This window comes from Patiria miniata, unplaced genomic scaffold (genome assembly GCF_015706575.1).
Source record: "Patiria miniata isolate m_02_andy unplaced genomic scaffold, ASM1570657v1 HiC_scaffold_24, whole genome shotgun sequence".
NCBI lineage: Eukaryota > Metazoa > Echinodermata > Asteroidea > Valvatida > Asterinidae > Patiria > Patiria miniata.
In genome coordinates this window covers 11,193,459-11,215,631 of record NW_024037063.1, presented here as the reverse complement: position 1 = coordinate 11,215,631, position 22,173 = coordinate 11,193,459, and positions in this window count along the sequence as shown.

The window sequence follows — 22,173 nt, the reverse complement described above, 5'->3', positions numbered from 1 at the left end:
GTCTTTAAAGCGTGTAATATGCCGGTACTAATTTTCAGTGCTTTGATGTCTTGACAGCGATCCAATTACATGGATATTGCACTACAAGATAAATCGGCCTAATGAACAAGAAAAACAATTCATTAGTCGCTTAGTGCGTACTACTCACCTATGGTTACCGCAATGTTGGGCTCAGATTGGCCTGATATCAATTTGAGGTAACGTTTGGCGCAGTTGTTTGCACCGACTAATACCATCCATTAAAGGTCGATGGTATTGATGGAACAATAACAGCCCGCTGTATTGCTTTCAAGCAGTGCCAGAAAATAAGGTCTACGCAGAAATTGTCGGCGTGTGTCATGCAGCGGCCGAAACGCAGTTGTCTCATTGGACGTCAGACAAAGGCTGACACATTTGGTTGGGAATTCGTTTAGTGATTTCATAGAAAAGTGCCAATAGCCAATTGGTATCCTTCTCAGTGTTACAGTGGGAATTACGATACATATGCACTGGTTATCGTCATAAATTATATTCTGCAGTCGAATGTTTGTTTAAGCTACTGAGACATTTGGAATTTGATGATGCTTAATTCGCGTTTGTATAGACTCATACTGCATTGATACAATTTCTTGACATCCTTCCAGTTCTCCAGGTGCAAGAAAACCGCACAGTTTACAGCATGTCTAAGATTTACCTATATACAATACTACCGGTACAATCGTTTCAATATGAAATGCACTACAGTGAATTCAGTTACGAATTATCTACAAATTGATGTTCAGTGCCACACGCAGGATCGTTGGTGATAATGGAAGTATTCGAAAAACCCAGAGGCGACATCAGTCAAAGGAAATACTAATTGAATCATTGTTGTGTATGATTGAATTTGTGTAATTGGTGAGCGCTCCATCTTGTTGTCAGTATTGTGCTGAGTAGTCTGTCTCATCTACTTCGTCTGTCAACGTGCTCTTTTATTTGCACTCGACACTCGAGGTTTCACGCTGCCTTGGCCAATCTTTTCCAAGACAGTACACACATAAGTGAACGCCACGCGCCACGCCTACCTTGTTGTGAAGTCCTTGTTGTGGAATGTTATATTCAACCTTATCATTTAGCATATATTACAGTACACGAACGTTGACTTGGAATAATACGGCATGTTACCCCAGGAATACCAATTTAAGATGTTTTGAGCGATCTCATCATTGTGATCGGTCAGTGTAAATGAGTTTCAAGTTTGAAAGGTTTACATAAAATGCTACAAATGGTTTTGAAACAATGATTGATAGTGATACCATAGATGTAAAGATTGTGAAGTATTTCCAGAGTCGTGATCAAATCTCATGGGCGTACTCGAAACCCAGTTCTCGTGTTGAACGAACACAATAACGGGGTTCCGAATGACGAAAGCCAACACGCGAGCGGGTTTTCACGTCCCACTTAATGGGGAAAGGAGTAGATGTAGAAAGGTGGCGGACTTAGACCCCTACCGCAACTTGTGTAAATAAGACTGGACAAGATCATAGAGTGGGCCTGTTTTTACCAATTTGTATAGCTGTTCTGGTATTTAAATTATTTTTGTAAGATTATTATCCCTTCTTTTCATTCAGCGTTTTAAAGGGAATGTACAACATTTGCATTTGCTGCCATTTTTAGAAATAAATTGATTCGGAGGATTAGTATGTTATGGCAAGTATTGTTAAACTGACTTGTTTTACGTTTTGGGCTTGTAGATGCTGGAAAAACATAGAAAACCAATCATATTCTTGTAGTCTGGTTCCCTGACCCCACTTCAGATGAAACGGAGCAATTTATAGACTTCGGGGAATTGTAAGGTCAAAGAATCAGTCTAGCAGGCTTGTACCCCTTCACAGATGTGTAATCAATTGCACAGAAAATGCAGAATAACTAAATATGAAAACTAAATATAAAAAAGCCAGTTTTCTCCAACGCTGGTCGGCCGACCAGCATTGGAAAAATACAGTTTTTCTTGAAAATCTCAGCACACCAGGAGCCACGATTTTACAGGATGCTTTTAGACTGTCATTTCCTAACAATTTAGTAAGGTATTTCGTGATAATTTGATCATTTCGTTTTTTGATGTTTGCAAATTTTGTATCTTCCCTTTAATACAGCGGCTGCCATCTTTGGGTTTCCAATACGCTCATGGTGTTTGTGTCCGTGTGGGCGGGCATGCTATGCGTTATTTTATCGATGACGTCACGGACACACTGAAGGGGGTGTTTCTGGTGGGTGGAGCACATGGCAAGATTTCTGTCCTAACTGTCGATAAATGACTTACCACAAAAAATACTCAATAGTCTTACGTAATCATCACTGGTTCATTGCATCATATGTAACTTTCTTGTTTTCTATAAACCCAAGTCTACAACTTCTTATGACAAAATATTGAAGGCTCACATATGAGCTACACTGTTTAACACAAATCGTTTGTTGGACATTTTCGGGGGGAGAAATATTTATTGTCTCCGATAAAAAACAATGTATTGGCATTTGATAGTTTTAACGAAGAAAGAAGACATGCGCAGGTTGATATTCTCGAAAAACCGATGTCAATATAGTTTATATATTGTAACATTACCAAATGAGATATTACATAGACGAATCTATCTACTGTAAAACTGAAATTTTGGGGCAGGCCCAAACTGTGTGTATTCCTAAAAGAGTATGCGACTGAGCGTACATGTGAAATTCAAAATGTCTCCTTACGTGTACGAAGCAATGACGACCAATGTCATATCGATCGTCATCATGTCAATATAATTTGCAACGTCTGATGGTCTATGAATTACTTTTACTGATCATTGTATTTAATCGTTTGGTCCAGCATCAGTTCAAAATATCATTGCAGTTTGGCGTTGTTTCATTACGTGGAGTGTGATTTTCAAGCAGGTTTGTATTAACTTATCTTAGGCCAAAAAAAAAAAAATAGTCGGTCTCTGGTCAAACCGAAGTTCCGGAATTGATGCGGCGACGCGGTTTTTTTTTGGGGGGGGTGGCTTTTTTTTTTTTTTTCAAGCTTGAATTGTACAGACAAGGTGGGTATTATTGTGCTTTTTTGTGTCCTCATTATAATATATGCCTTGGTGCCCTTTATCATTTGCCTTGGTGCAATTTCCCCATTCCTTGGTGCTCCTTGGTACAAAAATGTGAGGAGGTGCGGCAATAGATGGCGCTGTTGTAGCTTCCGTGTTAATTTGAAGGGAACAAAAAAGTTGACGCGCATGATTAAAATCGACGCGCGCGCTGACCAGAGACCGAGTATTTTTTTGGGGGGGGGGGCCTTACTGATGTCTTCTTTCTTTCCACGTACTATAGACCAGAAGAATAGAACACACAGCAAAGAAAAGTAAATGGAATGTCAAGTGAATTCTCAGTACAAGCTCGAGCAGGTGCAATACGGTCTCGTGTGGGACAAGGCTCATTATCAAAAGAGGCCATTCAAAGCTGTTCAAGCAGACGATAAATGAATGGATCAGCCACAAAATTCCCGCTCGGTTTCGAACAAAATGCACCTGGATCGCGAGTTAGTAAATAAAAGTCAACATTCCTAGATCTGGCACTGTTTATACGCCTTTTCAGTTCATTTTGATTGGGTCAAGACGGTGAAACGAGTCGAAACAAAGAACACAGGAACTAAATGCTTTACAAAATTGAACCAAAACAAGTATGGAGGCTGCAAACAGACGAGTGGCTGATTTGTTGGAGCTGGCTGGATTAGTCGGTCCGGTACACAGATTTGTTTTTCTGCAACCAAGTATAGTCACTGGCCAAAAACTGCCATCCACTAGTGGAATGAGAATGAGTGGAATGCGACTCCAAATTGATTTGCCTTTACAACCAGAGCTGTGAATCAGAGAGAAAAAATTGAAAGGTAAGCTTGATAACGAAAAGGACAAAATACATGTTAATAAAATTCCTTGCTTACTGCTTCCCACTTTTAACTCACACCTGAATTTAACCCATACGCTAGCTACCGAATCTCTCGAAATCGCCAAGATGTTGAATGCTTATGAAAGTAGGCTACCCCAAATTAATCCTTAGCGCCTAATCATGTAATAAGTTTCATGGATCCGTGTAAATACAAATGACCTTTACCTGGTTGTAGGAAAAAAATACTCGGTACGGTCACTATATTTTTTTTATATTTTTTAGTAGGTTCACATATTGGTTCTGTGTAATTGCTTTGCTTGTTCAAGATATTCATGCGTTGTTTAAACAGATCATTCACATGGGGAGTATTATGCCTAAGAAAGATGAAGTACCTGAACCAAATGTTTTTTTCCCTTTTGGGTGCAGACCAGTGAATCGGTACGAAATTGCCTACGCCGGCCAAATCACGATTTGCATGCCCTCAAATTCCTCGGTATTTTAGCATATTGTTGGCCATGAACTTGAGGGTTTGTACAAAATATGGATGAAAGCCGTGCATAGGACTGCGAGCTCATATTTCTGTGAAATATGGATGATGATGATGAGGCCCTAAAATGGCTCTATTTTGCACTGAAGCGTAGGCGTCCATTTTCAAAATGGCGATGGGCTTCGGAACTGCTTTGAGGGGTGATCATCTTTGGATGCAATTTTCTCCCAAAACTCATTGGTCCCCCCCCCCCCGGAAAATTGAACAGAAAATAAAAGATGATGAAATAAGCTTTAATTTCATGTACGTCTTGAACACCTCAGAGAGGTTCGAGTAATTTTCCTGAATTTCTGAAGTGGGGGCATTTATCATTGGGGTCAATGGAAACTTATTGACTGGTCTGCAACCTTTTGAGATGTACTGCTAACTGTAGCATTAACGGTTAAAAAATACGTTTCTCCTTTTAGCGAGTGGGGCGTTCGTGGGTTTTTTTTGGGGGGGGGGGTAATTCAAATAACAAAATATTCGCCCAAATTGGAATATGTAATAGTTCATGGAGCTCTGAGGTGAATTTTAGGAAAGCCATTTTAAAGTTGGTATATACTTGCATTTTTCAAAATTTTGATTTTCTCAGTTTCCGAACGAAATTTAAAGTAATATAATATCCTGTAACAAATAAATTGTCTTGTTTGTATTTGCAGGCCTTTATAATAATAGTGGATATTTATAAAGCGCAGGTACTGGTGCTCACGGCGCTACATGATTATTACCTCTGCATATTGGGCCCTTGAAACATTCCAAATAAAAGCTCAGCTCCCTGTGGATTATACAGCTCGATGCAGCCTGTTAGGCGCAAGGAAGCTAATTTAATCACAATAACCATCTCTGCCCTCACAGGTACCCATTTACTCCTGGGTGGAGAGAGGCAATGAGTGACAAAGTGCCTTGCCCAAAGGCACACGCACCATGACCCCGCCAGGACTCGAACCCACAACCTGCAGCTTTACCCACAGACCACGAATCAGAACCACGAGGCCACACCACTCCACATGACTTTATACAGTTTTAAAAATTAGTTTTTAAATGGCGCGTCCCAGTTCTGGAATTGCGTACACCATTCAGAACGAATTAGGAGCGTCCCGCTCTTAATTCAAAAGTTGAAATTAATTAATTGATAACTTGTCATGGGCCGATTTTTTTTCATGCGATGTCCAATTGGAAAGCTCATGTGCTAGAAAATTATCAAATTTGAAAATCTATTTTTTCAAGTTGTCACACTTAAATTCTTGTATACACCAACTTTAAAATGAAATAAAGTTTGTTTTCAATTGTAAAATGTAAAGAAATGGGAAAAAATGAACTACGGGTGCAGAGGCGGATCCGGGTGGGGGGTGTTTTGGGGGTCAAACTCCCCCTGCTCTGTCAAAAAAAATTGCATAGAAATTCATGAAAAAAGGGGACCCCCCCCCCCGCTCTGACACCCAAAAGTTTGTATTGGTAATAAGGCCCAAAAAAAAGTCTCCGGTTTCTGGTATGCGCGCGCGTCGCCGTAGCCATGCGCGTCGGCAAAATGAAAAAGGTTTATTTTCAATGAAAGATGATGTCTCAAAACCGCCAAACTCACTAGTTTGACTGGAATCCTGCTGCTGCACAATTTTAACTTGTTTTTAGATTGGGTTATGGTCGAGAATAAGCTTTATGTGGCCTCTCTGGACTCCCATATATTTGCACTAAGTTTAGTCGGGCACCTTTTGCAGTCATCAGCCATTGTCAGCCGACATTTGAAGCAAAAAAAATCAGGTAAAAAAAAAAAAAAAGCCGCGTCGCCGCACCACTTTTTGGGCAAGCTCCATACCAGAAACCGGAGACTTTTTTTTGGCCTAATGTCCGCCTTTGCAAAAATCCCCCCCCCCCCGGTCTGACACCCAAAAGTTTTTATTGCTAATGTCCGCCTTTGCACAAAATACAGACAGTACACTGTTCTGTGATATAGTGTTACTGTTAATAATCGACAGATTTCAACACCGCCCCCATTGAAAGTATGGTACGACCCCCCCCCCCGACCGATCGATTTTCGAAGGCCAAGTGTCCGGAGAAAAAAAAATTGTCTACATTTCAGATTGTTTGCCGATGAACCCCACCCGTACACCCCCCCCCCCCCCAGAAAATTCCTGGATCCGCCCCTGGGGTGATCAAGACACAAACGATGAGGAATAATTAACCGAGGCAGTGAGAATTGGAATGTTCTTGTCATTCCTTTGAAACAGAGTAGACTCCATGGAACCGCTAATAAACAGGAGTAGCGCTTTGCCCACGTTCTGTGTTTACCATTTCAACAAACCTATTATCTCGAACTCCGTGCAGTTTCTTCTGTTTCTGGCGAGTCCAATTAAGTACGGTAGGTGAACATACGGACAATCGGAAATGCAAGACCACGCAAAACCAACCCAGGGGTTGGAGTTCCAACACGTCTTATATGTGTGGATAAAAGGAACCAGACCTTTACCCCTATCACACACTTGAAGAAACCGTCATTGAGACTTTGAAGTCATTAAGCGAAATTGGCGGCAGGGTTTGAAATGTATTCAACATCTGCGGAAGGGAATCCCAGACAAAAACAGGTGCTGTTGCCGCTTCCGTTTCTGATTATGCACGTCGTCGCACCAGACCAAACGGTCCACGCCCACGTAATTTTTGCACTGTTGAATGACGAATAGCCAATCTTGAAATTCCCTGTCAAACATGAATTTGGTCAGTACGCTAATTAGCTCGCTCAATGTGGACTGGAGCCAGACTGATCAGTACGCTAATTAGCTCGTTCAACGTGGACTGGAGCCAGACTGGTCTGTACGCTAATTAGCTCGTTCAACGTGGACTGGAGCCAGACTGGTTAGATTGCTGTTTGAATTCAAACAGTTCAAATGCCATTCATGTGCAGTTTATAATTATGACACAAACGAAGTAGTGTTGATGGCATTAAAAAATGCCTTCATGGGAAATTAAACATTGAAGAACCGGAGAAAACATGAGATGAAAAATATATTTTTTGGCCTGATGTTTGAAGATAAGTTTGAAGTTTCTTAGCAATATTTGATAGAGCCAGTGATGTTTTGGCATGTTCGATTTATAGACGATGTGACATTTGTTTACAAATTGGATGTTGTGGTCACGTGATGCCAATTAATCAGCAAACGGTTCTCTTCTGCACTGCATGTATATCTCTTGAAATATGAATGGTTTAAAAGTGTTTACACATTACTGTTTAATGCAGTCCAAAAAAAACATGCAAAAGATGTTTGCGTTGCCCGGTGGTTGCCTGTCGGCATGACGTCACGAGGTACATGGTCTATACAGGGTGAGTAAAAAAAACCAAACCCAAATGTCCGGACCATTGTTTTAATGAAGTTCTACATGTAGCACTTTCAAAATCTAGGATATAAAAGCCCAATTCATAAGCTTTCTTTTAGTATAAGAATAATTCAAATCACTCATGTACTTTTTGAGTTACGGAATTTTAAACACAACCACCGTTTTAACGCTCTGTCCACGGATCACAAGAAGGTAAGTGTTCTTTCAGCAAAACGAAAACAAATCACATAAGGATGTGTGTGAATTGTTTTCAATTTGCTGAAAGAACCGCAGTGGTTGTATTTAAAATTCCATAACTTGAAAAGTACACGAGTGATTTGAATAATTCTTATACAGCGTGTGTCAATAAAAACTCAGGATTCAAAGCGATTTTTTTTCTGAAAAAATTATGCTCCTGGTGTGCCTAATTTGATAAGGATTTGATTGTCCATAATTTTATCTTTGACAAGATTATTGTTTGGTGGAATTTGGACTTTTGGTTCAAAAGTTATGACAAGTTTTGTGAAGCCCTTCTGAAGCGGGTTGGTCTGATTCAATGACCTTAACACAACGACCAGTTATGTACAATGCAGGTATGCATTGAAGACAATTAAACCAGAACAAAACTTTCTTTGAAACAACTGATGATAAGTATCACTTAAATTTAATAACTTGACTATCATTGTTTCAAAGCATCATGAATTATTGACTAATAACATTGATTGTGGACTAAAGGATTATGTAAGCCTAATCCTGCCACACATGTCCTTCTTTGTGATCCACAAATACTTTCACCTGTACTGAATTCAAACCTTTCATTAGGTATGTGTGATTTCACAAATCAGACCAACTTGGAATTTATAACCCTTCTTCAATGTACTCTATCTCTGGACAGGATTGTCCAAATGAGATGGGATAAAAAGCATAGTGAAGAGAAGGAAAGGTACTTTGAAAAGAGGGTTAACATTATGATGAATAGGGGTGGATTATATTCTTATTATTTTTGTTTCTAGTCCTGCGTTTTTATTGACACACGCTGTAGTAAAAGAAAGCTTATGAGTTGGGATTTTATATCCTAGTTTTGAAAGTGCGACATGCATAACTTCATTAAAACAATAGTCCCGAAATTTGGGTTTCACTTTTTTGACTCACCCTGTACTTCAGTCATCTAGTTCGGTGCCCATCTAAACGTTTTAGTTGGTCCTATGTTTTGTTAGAACGAGTGAGACATGTTCTTGTTCTAAAATATGTACAACTCGTTTCCTTGAGAGGTGCCAAAAGTCCACACCTTCCATCTTAACGCAATAACAGCAGTGTGGTGTCAAAGATAATCAGTAAACATGCAAGGTGGCTGCGAGGTGGCACCACCGTATTCTTTTAATTGGCCATGGGGCATAAAATTACGAAGGAGTCTTGTCATATTTAATTATTGCGTGAGACCAAAAAGATGAAAGTCCAAACGAATTTCTCGGAAGTCATCGACGTAAACGCGCACTTCGTGGGGATTTTTACGGCTTGAATTGCGTAACCACTAACAGTAAACAGCTAGCATCTAGTAAGTTAAAGCCGCAAAGACGTCATTCGATAGCCTTCATCTCAAGTGGCGTGTGTTTTTATTTGTTGGACTAGATATCGAGACTGTATAAATAAAAGGCGTTCATATATTGTACTTTTAGCTTTTTTTTCTTTGCTCCCAACATTGACTTGTTTAGGCATCATGGAGCTTCTGTATCAGGAAATTCGAGAACATTTAATTTCCATTTTCAAACTTTTCAAATTGTAATGTTGCTTCGTTATCTATGATGCTTTTGTAAATGTGGTTTATCAGTTAACTCCGAAAAGAAGAAAAGACAAAGATTTCCCCAAAAAAACCTGGATGAATTTCTCGTGAGGTTTGTGATGGATTCGACTACCACACCGCTAATATGAGTGATGTTTGCCATAATGAAACTGTTACTTATCTGTGTTTTCAATTTATGCACTCGTCCATCAACAAACCCGACTTTGGAATCCTAACTTTAACAGCATTAGCGCATGTTTGCAATGGTGCACGCACGATTTGGCTGGTGGGGGGCCTCACATTTTTATTGCTGGCAAGTTATTGCTGGCAAGTTCACATGGGAACCTTACCTTGACGAAGACATCGGGATAGCTGCATAAAGATGTGGCACGGAATTCATGGAAAAGCACATTTGATTTATATAGCGAGGACTCCGTGTGGCTGCGATTGCACCACATCAACCAAAACTGATTTCTCTTATTTATATGCCTGTGTCAGACTTGGCCTACAGAGATTGCCCAAATCCCTAGAACAGTCGCTGAGTAAAACAACGGAACTATCTTTGTGATCCACCGGAGTACGCAATTGCGTCATCAATATTGACCGCTCAAAATAGCAACAGTCACGATCTTATGTAGTCACTTAATTTGGCTATCATCGCCAGTTCAAATTTTGTTTCGACCTGAAAGCATACCAACTGTACATGTTTTCACAATAGCCAAGAGAATCTGGCTCAACGATGAACAACGCCAACAGTTTGTGAACCCCTGCAAGGCATTCCCACGTTGTTTTTCTTCAATACAACTTTTTTTCCCCTCAAACAATTCTCATCTCTTCCCAGAAGCAGGACAAGTCCGACACTCCAGCGCAGCTGTTTAGCAGCTTATCCATTATAAACGCCTGGGCAGCGCTAGGCTGACACTAAATCCGGTGGTAAATTATCCCGCAGCATTCCCAGTCAAAACCAGAATATCTCATATCCGAGAGTAAGCAAAGCTTAGTTTTCTTACCGTGTGGTGGGGTGAGACCGGCGTGTTTGTACCCCTCAAGGATTCACCATCTCACAACACTTTAGGGCGTTTACTCACCATCATACCGTGCCAAGCCGTGAACTGGTCGGTAGTTCTTGAAGTTGCGTTCCCCCAAGGAAGACATACAATGAATAACAATTCAACTGACATGCATGATCAATCAGAAGCGTGCCACTAGGAGACAGATCCTGGACAAAACATATTGCATGAACTGAAAGAAAATGGGGTAAATTTTAACCAAGATCACTTCAAGCTCATAACGAGCATTGAGAGGTGTGTGTATGCACATGAAATTGAGCCACAGTGAGCCGTTGATGATTAAAAAAGAAAATCCGCCGGGAACTGTTTGTTGAAAACGGAGCCTGTTTTCACAGTTCTGTCAGTCGTTTACTGTATGCTTAGTCTATATTATCTCCGAAAATTCGAAATCATTTTCCAAGATACCAATTTTTGAGACCTGGATAGAAATCTATCCGGGGAGATAGGTGCATTTGCCATGAGCATCTCGGTTCGGAGATTTTCGGATATAATAGACATAAACCTTTCCATTCTCTTTTTAAGCAAAGAGGAAGTCATCTGCCTCATCTGCAGCTGTCGAGAAATCTTTATCTTCGCAGGGCAATGGAGAAGCTTAAGTTTTGATGCAATAATTGGACCCAAAAAAAAGATACCACGATTGGAATGCATCATGTCGGAAACACTTATATGTTAAGAGCAGAGAAACATGAGGCCTCACGAGGCAAAACCTTGGTAACATTCGCAATTTGTAAATTCTGATAACATTTGGATGCCCATTGGGTTGCCAACGGTACATCACGAATCCGAGTCAGCATAAAAGATATCAATTGCATTGAACTCACAAATATCTTGTAGGATCTAGGTTACACTAATGCCGATCGTGACACTTTCTGCGATAGGCTTATATACGCCATTACTATGCCAATTTAGGCATAATTGACTAGTTCCATTTCAATTCTAAGCCATGTATTACTGACTGTCAGACACGACCCCAAGGTCAAACGTGCAACTGAAATGACGGTCAAGGGCTTGGGAGTGTGAAATTGAGATTATTCACTATGAAAAGTTAACGCAGGCAGGCGCGCGCACGCAATTACAGTAGGCAAAATTCCTGTACAGTCAGACATTCAGTCCCGAACTAGCTTTCAATCATATCTGTGATTCCAATGTTGAGCACCGAATAAAAAACATCTTGATGCTTGCTTGGACTGGAGCTGGGCGAGCTCGTCTTCACGTCCGATTAAACCCTGCGTTTGCCCCACACACCTGGCGTTTTGTTTTCGGTGGCCATTGATCGATTTGGCCCCAGTAGTGCATCGTGTTGACTCACCCCCGCAAACCAGGCGCCGGTAATGACACTGGGCCGAGCTCGATCCGGCGAAGTGACCGACATGTGTCAGCTCGGGTTAGAGGAAGAATCGCGGATCAGATTCATTCCAATGGCTGCAATCGTCGCTTGCAAATATGAGTGTGATTTTTTTCTTCACGTGGCAGCAGTTGTGCCAATTGATTTCAATGTTTTTTTTGTTACACTTTATCTGACAATTGGGCGCCATGACTGTTACCATAGAAGCGAATTTGTAATATGTTACTATTTCATATTGCAAACCGTCCTTCCGGTCAGTGTACGGATTGGTTAACTATCAGACAACGAACAACTTCAAATCACCCAGACGAACGAGAGAACAGAGAACAATAACATGCAGGACGTTTACCTTTTACGGATGGTTTTCCTTCGAGGGAGACAGGAAATTATTCGAGTAATATTTCAAATGGTTCTCATTTGATAGTAGAATAATTACCTCTGTGATTTTTGGAAATCCTAGCGCAAAAGCGTGACGATAGTGCCAGCCCACACAGCACTGAGTGCAAGCCCCTGGACATTCAAGCTATCTCTGAAGACGATTCATTACAAATTAAACGTGTGGTCCGACACTTTCAAGATTAAGGTAAACTAAAGAGCTAGCCTCAAGGTTCTGGATTATAGGTTCCTGAAATGCAAACACCAAGCACGTTTGCAGATTGCGACTGACACAGAGCGTTTTGAGTAACGATAACCAATCAGATAGATTGCAGGCTGCGTACGAGCAGAACAATAACAGGCTACGAATCTGACATCACAGCAGCAAACGGCATGCGATTCTCTGAAGAGGCACTCGTAAATGGTTTGACAATTGGCGAGATACTTCATATTTGACTTTTGAGATCCATTCATCAAAATCTTGAGGAAAAATAATAGGTTGAGCACGCGTGGCCGAGTGGCGCGTGAAAAGTAGTTAGTGTGATGATAGATGAGTGCTTGATTGCTGTACCACAACGTTTGATGGTTCATGTGGTGTGTTTGAGAAAGCAATCAATAGGTTTTTTTTGTATTGTACGCCCTAGGGGCCAATTTTAAATTCAGTGGACAATAAATGTACATGGGCGTCGCCAGGATTTCTTCCAGGGGGGGGGGGCAAAGCAAATTTTTCCTCAAAATTCCTTAACTTTTGCTCCGAGCGTGAGCAGGGGAGCATTTGCCCCCCCCCCCCCCCCGATCAAATGAAAAGCGATATGGCTTCGCACCTCTTTTTTCCTTTTTTTTCCCTTTTTGTTCCCGTTTTCCGGGGGGACCCCCCCCCCCCCTGCCCCCCACCCCTCGCGACGCCCATGTGAATGTATAAGTAAAGTAAGTCACGAGCCAATGTGGCCCATCAGGCCGGTGTTAATCTCTGGTTTAAGTAGCATGAAACGACTGAGGACATGTCTATTCCCACTGGACGGGATGCCAGTCCATCGCAGGGTACTCCCCAGCTGATGCCGGTACCCATTTATACTCCTGGGTGGAGGAAGCTTGGCAAGTGGGGATGAAGTAACTTTCCCAAGGACACAACATATGACCACCCTCTGATCATGAGTTACAAACCCTAACCATGCACTAGGAGGCTCCCCCACGACAATGAATGTGCTCATGCCCATGACAGAGAAACAAAGACCCGCCCTCGGCTGTGACGTCGGAGGCACGGGGTAGGCTGTTCCCCGTTCGACGCCCTACAATGGTGTTAAAGGAATCTTTCCAGATAATACGCCTTTGAAGCTCAAAAATATTCACAGTTGGAAAAATCGTTATTAGAACATTCACAAAACTGTACCTTTAAAATATGCTGTGTTTGTGTAACTAGTACCACGCGAAAGAAATTTGGATACAAAATGCTGATCTTCAAAACTCGAGCTGTTGAAACGCTGGTCTTAACTCCAGTCACACATGATTCTTTCAAACTTCTCTCAAAACGTGTGCCAAAGAATTGCCAATTTTAGTATAAAACGTACGTGATATATCACGTAAGTTTTGGACAATATTGGGGCATTATATGCGGCACCAGGATAGTTTTGCTCAAAATGCAAAGGCGTTTAATTATTCACCGCTACAAATACGGAAAAAACGCCATAATGTAAACAAACGTAGTGTTTCAACATTTTCTCCGTTACTGTAAGGCATTTCATAAACTGTCTTTGACCTAGACTAGACTTTAAAACATGGCTAATGAACTATATGAAACACTACGGTTTGGCGATCGACGGACAAAAGTTATCTGTAATTTAACCAGGAATGCATGCTCTGAACATTTTGGTCGCAGTACTTTGACAAAAATCTTGCCAAGCATAGTGTTGCTCAAATGGCAGTGATCAAAAGTCAGGGACAAGTCACCACAAGTCAATCAGAAGTCATCATAATCAGCCATCCCAAGTTACCAAGTTACCAGTTAGCGATAAAAAAGAACTATTACAAAGTCACTCCTTTGTCGTTGTTATGACTTGCGACTTTGCAATTAGACTTGTAACTTGACTTGTAGTTGGCTTGTGATTGACTTGAGATTGAATGGAAAACTAATTTGTTGAGATTGGTACCATGAAACCGTATTAGAGCCTACCGTATAATGTAGCACAAACCACAACAACTGAGACAGAATCACAACTGATCCCAGACAGGCCTGTATGCAATCTGGTATTTACGCTATCCTCAAACTCGCACTGCTGAAAATTACTTTGTTCTTAAACATGCACTATGTGGGTTAAAGGGCTTCACACCGACCAATCTTCACCCTGCACCTGTGCTTTTAATGCACCCAGCCCCCAGAACCATAATTATCAAATTCTCGTTTAGGCTCGACTTGTTATCGAGTTTAGACATTTCTCTCCGGTTAGGCACTCCTACAACTCTTCACATTCCCGGTAAGCCGGCTTTTTAAACCCTTCTATCAATTTACCTTTCAATGTTATTTTAGATGTGAACTAAATTATAAAAAATAAATAAATATAAGAAACATCTCCTTTTACTCCTTCTTTTCGAGTTGAGACCTAGACCTATTTATTCCCATCAAGAGAATACCAAAAACTAGACCAACGTCTACATGAAGCACACAGCTTCACTAGTAATAAGGTCGACATGTGCGTCAGGCAGAGACATCTCAGGCCTCTCCTAAATTGATTTCTAACTGCAAACACATTAGTTTGCGCCGGCTTTCGTTGATATACTGGTGTTGCATTTCACGTCCTGTAAGCGCACAGTCTGCATTGAGAGCGGCACGTGTGGGTCGTTTAGTGTTCTTCGTCGACGGAGGGCTGTTTGTTCTATGTTTTCAAAGAAACCTTTCCGATTTTATAGGCCTGAACTTTAAATCTGACTGTTATTAGCAACTGCACTGTGTGACCTGCTATACAAGTGTTGTCTGCTTCACGCGCTGATGATAATGTTTAAGCCCTTCATTGCGGGCCTAAACCCCAGCATTCAGCAACTAAATGCGCCGTGGCTGATTCATTTTGTCGTGATACCGTCTCGTACTTTGCTTGACAAATGACGTAGGCCTTCATTGTCTAGTCCTGGATTATTGACTGGTAGCGCACATACATACTGGAATTTGCATCCTTGTGGAGTCATTTCTTTGTTCCCGTGTACTAAAGTTTTCAAATTTGAAAGTGTACCTTCAAAATGCTCCTATTTTAACCAGAATCAATTTCCTGGAATGAAATTCGGACTTAATATCCCTTACATAAAATACTTCAATTTGCGACTGATCAACACACCTTGGAAATTCCTAGTGTTTTTTTTTTGTAAAATCCATATATCTATTTCGTGATAACCTTGTGGAGACGTATTCACCTATAGAAATTGCCCTGTGGAGACGTATACAATCTTTTGTTCCCTATTGTGCACATGTCTCCAGAGGGTGCCGTGTACCAGATCCCCCGTTTTCATGTGCATAAACACGTCTCGTGACCAATCATTGTGTCGACTTTGCAATGGTATACACACAGAATCCCGTAACATAAGCCTATTAAATGGTTCCTGTTATGACGTTCTGCGAGGGTTCTTGGCTCTTTGGTAGTTTAGATTTCCCAGTTACTTTAGTGAAGTTTGTAGCATACAAATCTTTTTTAAATTAACACAGCATCATTGGGCTTAATTATTGTTCAAATGAATTCAAATTTGTCACTGGAGATTGGCATCGCATTGAAAAATCCTTCACTGCACTCCACTATTGTTCTTAATGTTGTGCTCTAACCTTGCAAACACTTTGTGGACCTGTGAACAAAAGAGAACCACAATATGCAGGAAGCGTGAACGATTCGTGGACTTGCACACGTCCACACTAGAGTCCCCCTTCTCTTAAAAACACGTTTAGAGGCATTTTTGAGTTAGGATTATCCGTCGCAAACTGAAGAGGAACACTCATGTGTGGGGCCGTATCATAAGTCCGACGCCTCACAGTTCGGACGCCACATAAGTCCGAAATGTCGGACTTATGAGACCTCGTAATTCCGACGCGTCATATGTCCGACGCCGAACTATGAGGCGTCGGACTTATGAGCGGACCACGAAAGGGTGTTCACCGTGCAAGTAAAGTGATTTTTCCCCGGGTTTTCTTAACTTCACGAATACAAAGGAATGTCCACAGTAGGTATATGGAAGGTAAGACTGTGTGTGGGTGAGTTTGTTTCTGCATTACATAGGGGACGTTGAACAATAGAGGCCAGTTCCAGAAGGTCCCCAAAAAGTTCGAGTACAAAAACAAAAGAGGGCAACATGGGGTTCCCGATTGCAGGCAAATACATGGATGCGAGTGTGAGAACCAAACTTCAGTTGGTGTCCATTATTATTATTATTATTATTTGTGGTTTATTAAAACACTGCTTATAGCAGCCCACAGGCTGAATTACAAGTCAGTTTACATACAAATTTCAATAAAAATTAGATGAGGTTAAAATCACAAAGAGTAAACGGTAAAAACAAAGGAAAATTGTAAGTACAAAAAATATAGTATACATATCAAAAATTGCACAGAAAAACAATACATGTACTATGCTAAAAAGAACCGGTAATTTCATTGGGCTGGTGGGAGTGAACTGAGTGCGCTATTAACAAGTCTGTTGAGAAATGGGACTGGGCTATTATAAAAACGGGTTGTTTTACAAGATGGAACATGAAGTGTTCGTTTGGACCGGAGATTCATAGTATGGGTGCTTTTAGATTTGACAAACCACTCATTGAATTTGCTTGAGTTAAAGGATTTCATTGCAAATTTGTTACAAAGGGAGGTTCTGCGCATGTCCAAGGGTTCCAAACCAAAACTGGTCAAAGCTTGTTCTATAAATGTCCATTTATAGTTAGCCGCCTAAAGAAATATTCATAGGTAGCACGCCACTGCAGCGAGTACAAGAGCTGAACACACTACGAGTCAGGTTTTCCAGGAGCTTGGGCTTCCAGTCGCCGATAGAGCTGGGCAAAGAGTGAGTGCACTTCGTAGCATTGCTCCTTACCTCGATCCACAAGGGTCCTGCCAAAGTGTACATTAAGCACAAGTCCGGAGCACAATTGGAGTATGCCCCCTTAGCTTGGATGTCAGCAAGAACCATGCACCTGAAGAAGCTGGACGATGTGCAATGCCGTGCCCTATAGGTATCACCAAGGCTCGATCCTTCGCAGGATTTGAAGACATCTGAGAACTGAGCAGCATTTCTGAAGACCATGCTGCCCCAAGTAAGAGTTTCATCAAGGTCTACCAGGGCTAGTGCTTCGTTTGGAAGATTTGCCTTGCAAGAATTATCTGTAATGCGGAGAGTGAGTGGTCACTGGCACAGGACAACCGTTCCTTTATTCCTGCAACGGTATTGAACAACCAGTATTGAACAGCCTGCCAGACGCCATTTGTGGGTCATCTTACGACAACAGGAACCAAGGCCTTCTGCTCAACGACACATAACTTTCTTAATCATTTTCAACTTTCCTCAAATCGTAAGACTTATGTACACAATGTATAATGGTAAATTGTTATCATCACTGTAACTCTGCTATCCTTCTTTTGGTTCCTTTTTGGTACAAGTGGACTGTTGGGTTTTGTTTCAGCGCTTACCCGTTAAAAAAGCCACCCTCAAGTCAACTTTTATACAACAATTCCCAAACGCAGCCATAACACTGTAATGACCCATTCCTAATCGGACAGTATTATCAACGAGCTTCATAGATTAGATCCTGTTCTACAAGCATTTACACTGTGGGTTGGAGCATGCGATGAGCGAGGCCGTACGGTTCTATTCTCGAGACGGATCAACGCATGGGACATCGAGGGCCATTGTTCCGGCCTTACAATCAATGGCGAGTCAGTGATGTCAGTTTAATTTCCCGTGGGGGAGCAGGCGAGATTTGTCCAAACCACTCTCGGGAAATTGGCGGCATTGTCTGTTAATCCGGAAGCTCAAAATGTCGAAGTTTCTTTGATTGGTTACAATTCTGCCCACGATATTTGCAGTGCACACCCTTTGGCGTGGCATGGACATTAATGAACCTGCTAACATACTGGACCTTCAATAAAGAGACTGTTTTATGTTAACACCGCAATTTTGCAGTGTACGCATTTCAAATAATTTGATAAATATTTCGTAGAGGTTTCTAATTCTGAATGTCATTCTTTCAAGATTAGCTTTTCAGAGTGTATGAGAGCAACAATAACAACACATTATGTTTCGTGGAGACCCCGGTATAACACGGAACAAAAGATTGTAAAGGTCTCCATAAGGCAATTTCTAAAGGTGCATGTCTCCACAAGGATTTCACGAAATAGACATATGGATTTTACTCAAAAACTAGGAATTTCCAAGATATACTTATCAGTCACAATTTAAAGTATATTATGTGAGGGATATTTGGTCGGAATTTCAAACCAGGAAAGTAGTTCTGGTTAAAATAGGAGCATTTTGAAAATAGCTTTTGGCCCTTTCACGATTTTGTACGCGAGAACATGAACGAAGCAAAGATACAAATTTGAGTAGGCCTATAGGCGTGTTGATGTTTTGTTCAACCGTTGAAGATTCGGCCGCTATAAAGTTTACTTGGTAAGCTTGGTTTTCCACGATGACACCGCAATAAACATTCAAATGAGCAAACCAAATTACATCTACGAAGATTTAAAAACTTCCCTCTAAGTATAAAAATCAGGAATTCGAATGAAATGAGGCATATCGCTACCTCATGAGCGTTCATTTCTGCCTCCTTGATTCAGTTTTCCACAAGTCTGTCTTTTGATATTAATAGAGCATTCGGTGGAAAGGCAAGAAAAAAGTTTCTGATATCCATTTCCTCTATTCCTGTTGCGTCGCGACGTATTTTTCTTTTAATTTCACGAAAACGGAGCCCTTGTAATTAAGGCTGTTTTGCGCATGTCTATAATTGTGTATGCCATTAACCAAAGGTCAGGTTGTCCATGAGCGGAAACGTCGTATGCAAATTTGGTTACGTGTTTTAATTATTTAATCTTTTTCCCTCGGCAACTTTTTTTGAATATTAGGAAAGCAACAAATAATATCCATAAGTCATAGGTCGTCAGAGCTTTTATTGAAACCTTGCACAAATGGGACTACACGGACTGGGTATATAGGAAGGAATTTGCGTCGGGAAGAATGTATTAAATTCAATTGGGTTTGCCCTTCATCGACTTATATTATAAACACTGTGTACTCTCTCAGTGTTGTCCTGTTTTCAGAAGAAAAAAACACAAGGTTTAATACTCGGGTGGGGCTCAAACCCACGACCTCCTGTTTACCAGTGCAGACGTCTTACCATTGACCATCGAAATCAATATTTCACGCACCTGATACATGCACCGTATATCAAACAGTGAACTTTTATTCAAAATGGCGAACAGAGTAGGTCCACACCCTCCTAAAGAATTTGAAAAGCTAATAAGTGAAAAAAGAAGGTACTTAACCGTTCATTTTGTGGGATCTATAAAGTAGTTTTTTACTTGACTCAATTTGTTGTACTGTTAAGCCATCATTGCATGCCCCCTCAATTGTTAAAAAGTAATACCATTATTGAGTTATCGATCTCAGGTAGATTAGTGAGTTGAAGTTTTCAATCTCAGTACTTTGATTCTCTTCATGGGGAATGGAGGAAAGATCTAAAGAGGCAAGGAATTTTCGGTTAAAAAGACGCCAGTGTCTGAATGCACCAAGCGAGTAGGATAGAGTACCGTGTCTATACCCAAGAAATTAATCATCTTGAAAAGCCCCGAGTTAAATCTGAATGATCTTATTAGATTACGAACATAGCATCTGCTTTAATATATGAAACGGTCAATAAATTTTCAGAGACGATTTAACTGCTTAAGAAAAACATCTTGTTAGGATTGGGAGTAGGCGAAGCGCGGGCAGAGTGCATGACGTACGTCTTTCCGTTCTATGGCCGACACGGCGGATATCCGGATCCTAATTCACCGCAGCAAGCGAACCGGCCCAGTTTAAAGGGCCCATGTAATGTCCTGGGCTGTTTCGGCAACTTGGCGAAACAGCCATTGTTATTTGTTCTTTTGGTGAGATTGTGAAGTTAAGGACACTTTTCCTGCGTGCTGAACACAATCTACTTGTAAGTTGTTTGTTGTGCCACATTCAGATCAAATAGCCGGCCATGTTGCAGACAGATTGCAGGCTATTTTTAAGGGAAATCTGGGATTAACTGGTAAAAAAATACGAGATTGGGCAGTACCCCTTTTATACATGTCAATTATGCGCCTGGTGGTGGGATAGGGGTTGGGGTAGTTTTGACCCAGGCAAAACGTTACCCGCGTAAGAAAATCCCATGTTCCGCCTTGAAAAACTTTCCGAAATTACAAACGCGGGTGTCATTCGGATTCAGGGAAGCCTACGTTAGGTCAGAAAATGCCTTTTGAAATAATAAAATACTCCAGAGAGTAATATGACCACAATTAATACAGAAATCCTAAATTACACAATAGCGTATAATTTCCCTGCTTTTCATGCTTCGAGTATTATTATTCATATTCAGCCAAAATTCAATAGCATTTTTACACGTTTTCATCGTGCATGGCACTTTGGCCACTAAAATCAATCCGATTGCCTCTATACTTGGCACACACTTGGACCAGCACCTGCAGCGTGCCGAACTTCACTGAGTCATCATGACGTCATAACGAGTCACGTGACGTCATATTGAAGGTGCATATTTGAAGGTCTAAATCTACTGAACTACAAGTCCGATTGGTTTGGAACTTTTTATGTTACTAGAACGGGAGGTGTAATAGATGAAAAATGAAGTCATGTCATGATGACGTCATCACATGACATGTGACGTCACATGAAAGGTGCATTTTCTAAAGTTATATCTACAGAACCATAGATTCGATTTGGTTGTAACTTGGTAAATGTACTAGACTGGGATGTGCTACAGATGAATACGTGACGTCATCATGTCGTCATGATACGTCATGTGACGTCACATTAAAGGTGCTTTTTTCTGTTGCCTATGTCTGCAGACTATTGGTCCGATTTGGCTGTAACTTGGTATGTACCTAAGCCGGGATGTGTTATAGATTAAAATGCAAGTGGTGTAAAGATGTCGTCATCACATGACATATGACGTCATATTAAAGCTGCATATTTTGAAGATCTATATTTACAGAACTACATGTCCAATTGGGTTGAAAATATGTTCCTAAACCAGGAGGTGTTATTCTTTTCTAGGTCACTATGACACTTGCGCCATGGTGCCCGGGTCAAAATGACCCTGAAAATGACACAGAGAAGTGTCACTTTGACTCACAAAGTGTCATTTTTACCCTGAAAAAGTACCAGGTCAAAGATGACACCGATTCAGGGTCAATCTGCCAAGGGACTCTTTAGAATGTCTTTACCAATGCTGCATGGGCAAGACTTAAAACTCCGGAATATGATTAAGGCTCAACTAGATATCTCCAATTCGCTTCAGAGTCGTTCCTTCGAATCTAAGGAGAAAACAAATTGACCCTGCAAATCCTTTTTTTAAAAATCAAGAATGTCGTCCACGAAAAACCAAGACTTACATTTCATTTGACAGATTCGCGATCAGGATAATTGTCAGGGCGATAAAAACATTCGTGTTTTATGGGTGTTCACGTACTTTCAGTGGTGGATACAATCCTGTGGTCTTTCAGAAATACTGTCGTTCGTCTGGGGAAAGAATTGCGAGCGTTATTACGGACGAAGTGCTCCACTACAAATCCGATTAGATCGTTGTATGTCTCGATCAAGTCATCAGATTAGTTTGTTTGGGCGGTTTAAAAAAAAAACACGACCCTCCCGATCTGTACGCGTCAGACTTTATATCA